Here is a 4,896-nt window from a genome sequence, read left to right on the forward strand (position 1 = left end):
ATATGTGAACACTGCTAAAATGCTGACCAGGTCCCTGCTGCCAGAAAATGAGAGGTTCAATTGAGAACATGGGATACATTTTCTGGGGACAGTCTTGACTTTAGGTTTTTAGATCCTTGGTGCAGAAACTGGAGGAAAAGTCACATGGAGACATGTATATGTGCTCAAACACACACATAGCCAGAAAGCAGCCTCTTACTGGGTATTAGTTCAGTCACACTGCAGGACCTGTGTTATAGACACATTCTGATCACAGCTACAGAGATTAACTGATCACCCTACCTGCCAGAATGAGGACTAGATGGCCCAAACAAGACAGAGCTACTCTGAATGCCCCGTGTCTTTGTGGTTACATCTGTTTTGTAGAAGTAATTGTTGAAATACAATCAGAAGGAACTTCCCCAGTGGTTCTTTTATTGTCTTTTTTTTTTTTTTTTTTTTTTTAAGGTAAGTCTTAAGGAGACAGGGTTGCTATGTTGTCCAAGTCCTGGAGAATCTAAAAGGGGTGAAAAGTCCTTTCTGTACTCTGCATTCAAACTCTAAACTTTCTTAGAGGTTATTTCTTAAAATAGTTTATGGGTCTCTCCACTTCGTCATAGGTCCCTGTGTCCCTCGATTACCACCTCACTGCAAAAGGTGCCTAGCAAAAATGCCCTGTTTGCATCCCACTGCGCAGTAAGCCCAGACTGCGTCCTATCTAATTTTGGACACTAAAGGAAGTTTCTAATTGAGGAGCCTGAATGCTCCAAACTTCCCCTGCTAACAGTGGTGGAAGAGGGAGACCTCTGTGAGCAATGCAGATCCTGGGTGGGGCAGGAAATCTCTTTCTCTGTTGACTCTGAGGTCACCAGAGGTGAAGGGACACTTCAGTTACATGTCTGAGTTGGAGGGGTTGAATCCAGGCATAGGTCCCATGGAAGTTTGTTGTGGGACCACCAAAAAACAGTGCAGTATTTATCTGCTCTCACAACTAGTTTGTTTCATGTGCCTTCTGCTTCTTCCTTGGAGTTGTAAGGTTTTCCTGTATGCATAGCTTCCCTGTACATATCACAGAATCACAGAATCACAGAATCTCTAGGTTGGAAGAGACCTCAAGATCATCGAGTCCAACCTCTAACCTAACACTAACAGTCCCCACTAAACCATATCCCTAAGCTCTACATCTCAACGTCTTTTAAAGACTTCCAGGGATGGTGACTCCACCACCTCCCTGGGCAGCCCGTTCCAGTGTAAAAAATATGGAACGCTTCACGAATTTGCATGTCATCCTTGCGCAGGGGCCATGCTAATCTTCTCTGTATCGTTCTAATTTTAGTATATGTGCTGCCGAAGCGAGCACATGTTTGAGCCTTCATACAAGCACAAGGCTTGCTGGTTTTCCTGACGCTAAATGGAATTAAAAAAGGAGGTGGCTCAGTGTGCTCTCTCAGCCATCATTTGGATGAGGACCAAATGAGTGCTAGGATCTGAACAGAATAAAATTTTAATGGACGGCTTGTGACTGAAGCTTGGAGTTTCTGTTTTGTTTTGCTTATTTTTTTTTCTTTCTTTTTTAACCCTCATTATCTGGTTTCCATGGAAAGCTTTTTCAATAGAGTAGGAGAAGAGCTTCAATATTTTTCTTACAAAAGTTAATGAAGAAATACGATGCATCTCAGTCTCTTTCTTTTCTCAGGAATTTCAGGCATGGAAAATTGAATTAGCTAAAATGGATTAAGAGATCATTTTTTTGCAACTTCCATTCCCCTCATGAAATGCGCACACCAAAAAGGGCTGCTGGTCAGAACATTGTTGGAAATGGCTTTTCTCTTGCACCATTAAACAACTGCTTTATTTTTCTTGCATTTGAGAAGCCATGCACAGAATATGCATGCATTCTCTCGACTGCCTGTCACTGAAGTTATGTGATTATGTTGCAGGGAGTGCCAGTTTAAATTAAAAACTCAGCAGGCCTTCTTGGAAACTTCTTCTCGCTCATTGGCAGTAAAAACTTGGAATATATATTTGGCCTAATCCAGTCTAATCTGATCTGTTTCACAACGCCATCTGGATCTCATCGGGGGCTGGATGCTTTCACTATTTGATCCGGGCACTTCTCTTCTCTTTTCTTATTTTTTTTTTCTTTCCGTAATGGCTATTCTTTAAGAATTAAGTATTTTGGAGATGTGCTGGAACCAGTTCATTCCTATTCATCGTGTGGAAGATATCCAGGAGCAGCAGCCACTGAGATATTTATTGCCTCTAAGGAGCCAATGGCTGACTGAATCTGAATCAGTTGCTATCAGTTGCTGCCTTGGGAGTGGCTCAAAAACATTTCTGTATCTTTCAAGAATGGTGTATTCCTGACCAAATGTTAAGCGTAAGTAAGCACCTGGTGGATTTGGATGACAGCACAGCATTATCTCAAAGCATTTCTCAGCAGCTATGATATATCTTCCAGTAGATGTTCCTACATACCGAGAAGAAAAACTTTCTAATGATAAGGATAGTTATGCCCTGGCACAGGTTGCCTAGGGAGGTGATGAAATCTCCATAACTGGAGATTTTTGAGAACAGGTTAGACAAGCAGCTGCCAAGAACCCTTGACATATAGTCAATTCTGCCTTTGGGCAGCAGTAGATGACCTCCCGAAAACCCTTTGATTTTTTTGATCACTGAGCTTAGATCTGAACTATGAACCAATCCATAAGAAATCACAACCAGGGAATTGGAACAAATAATTTGTGTGTGTGTGTTTCTCTAAGACTTAAAATTATAAATGAAATAAAAAGCATACTTTATGTATGACATTCCATTAAAAAAAAAGGAAACAAAAAAAAAAAGAAAAAAAATCTGAATCACCAGAGAAAGAGGCATTTACAAAGATATATACCTAGGAAGTTAGGCACAAATGTGGGAAACCCTCTTTTCCTATTCCTTTTTGTGCTTTCCTTTATCTCTTTCTCCCTTTTTCTTTTTCCTTTCCTTTCCGTTCCCCTACCCCTACCCCTTTCCCTTGCTTTTCTCTCTGTCTTTCTGTTCCCTTTTCTCTCCTTCTCTCCCTTACTTTTTCTCCCTTTCTTTCCTTTTCTCTTTTCAACTCTCTCTCCCCTGTAAAGGACAAATGAGGGCTGTAGGTCTCCCCTGTGAGGTAAGGCCAGGACTACCCCATGCAGGACACAGCAACTTCTACCTGGCTCCAACAGCCCTGCCTCAGGGCCCAGCAGCCAAGATGGTGATGCTTCTTGAAAAACATGCTTAAGATAGGGCCAAACAGCCAGATGAGCATAGTGAAGAAAAGCGGTGACAAACAAAAGTTTGAACACCAGTGAAAAGGAAGGAGGCAGGGGAGGAGGTAGGCCAGGTGCTGGAGCCTAGTCCCCTGCAGCCCGTGGCAGACCCTTGCTGGAGGAGAGGAAAAGTGTGTGGAGGATGGAGTGGAAGAGAGGAACTGTTATGGACAAACTGCAGCCCCCAGCTCTTCGTGCTGCTCTGGGAGGTTGCAGGTGGAAGAGATGGGGGTGAAGATGTCAAGTTGAGCCTGGGAAAAAGGACAGTGGAGTGAAAGGTGTTGGTTTAATTTTAGTAGTTTTTCATCATCCAAGTCCATTTTAACTGTCATTAAATTAAATTGATTTTTCTCCACGTTGAGTCTGTTTGCCTGTGATGGTAATTAATAAGTGATATCCCTGTCTTTATCTCAACTCACGAGCTTTTAAATGCTATTTTCTCCCTCAGTCCTGTGGAAGATGGGGAGTAAGAGACTGGTTGGGTGGCTGACAAGCAGCTATGGTCAACCCACCACACTCCTATGGGACACCCAAGCAGAGGGCCATGGAGAGCTTTGGGTGTTGTTTCTGTGCACGGCCACCTGCACAGGAGTGCCCTCCTTTTAGCCAGTGCTTGGTGGAAGGAGGTTCTGAGTGACACAAGTAGTGACCCAGTGCTATGGGGATCTCGACAGACTCCTGCTGGTGGGGCAGGGCTTGCATGGGTGCTCAGGAGCAACCATGTGGCTATGCCAAGGTGGAGAAGGTAGACGTGGGTGCATGTCTTCATCCCTTTCTCTTCCACAGAGCAAGTTGCACCTCCATCATGGACTGAGGCAATTTGGAGGTGCAGACCTTTGTTCAAGATCAGTTTGGGCAAACAGAAAGCCTTCCCTGGCTTAGGGATTTTTCTCTTTTGCTGCATTCTACTACCCATGCATATATTTTTTGAAACCTCTAAATAAAAAATTTCAATACTTCAATCTCTTGTTAAAAATGGTTAACGTGGTTGCCTGACTATAATTATTAGCAGAATTATGGACCAGAATGTCTTTTTTTTTTTTTTTTCTCCTGCTCCTTCTCACTCATCTCTCCTTAGTACTGACTGACATTAGCAGTTCTTCCCCAAGAAAAGCACAAATCCACATGTTACCACGATGCAAAAAGCAGGTTCTGCACTTTCAGGATAGTTTCTCCATTCCCAATTGAGGGTTCATTAGTGTCATTAAGGCTTCTCACTTGCATATGACCTCCCAGAATGATCTGGCAGTAGGGTTGAGACACATGGGTTGTAAATGATGCAAAGGAAAGACGAATTTAAGAATAGTCATGTGCTAAACATGACAGTTTATGAGTTGAGTGTATAATACATTAAAACGTTGCTTCATAATTCAGGAGAATTTTTTTTTTTTTTTAATTTTAGCTAACCTGTGTTGCTTGCTTTGTGTGAAGGCCACAGCAGTAAGACACTGAAGAAAGATTTAGGTGGCAGCGTGACTGCACTCCAGCAAACCAGAATAGGGCTGAAATTCAGTGCTTATGGCTGGGGATATAACATGGCAAAACTTCACAAGGAGGGAAAGGCAAAATCTTACTGCTTTCAAGCTTCTTCATGTGTTCACCCAGGGGTTTTGCAAAGACAATGAAA

General features: G+C 42.7%; 1 non-coding gene across 1 annotated transcript; it reads right to left on the bottom strand.

The window, feature by feature from the left end:
* Positions 1-1,232: 1,232 nt before the first annotated feature.
* LOC113842463 (U6 spliceosomal RNA) lies at positions 1,233-1,339 on the bottom strand. Its single transcript, XR_003494998.1, has one exon. It is a non-coding gene; the product is annotated as a U6 spliceosomal RNA (small nuclear RNA).
* Between the last annotated feature and the right edge of the window lie 3,557 nt (positions 1,340-4,896).

This window comes from Anas platyrhynchos, chromosome 1 (assembly GCF_047663525.1).
Source record: "Anas platyrhynchos isolate ZD024472 breed Pekin duck chromosome 1, IASCAAS_PekinDuck_T2T, whole genome shotgun sequence".
In the NCBI taxonomy this organism is placed as follows: Eukaryota; Metazoa; Chordata; class Aves; order Anseriformes; family Anatidae; genus Anas; species Anas platyrhynchos.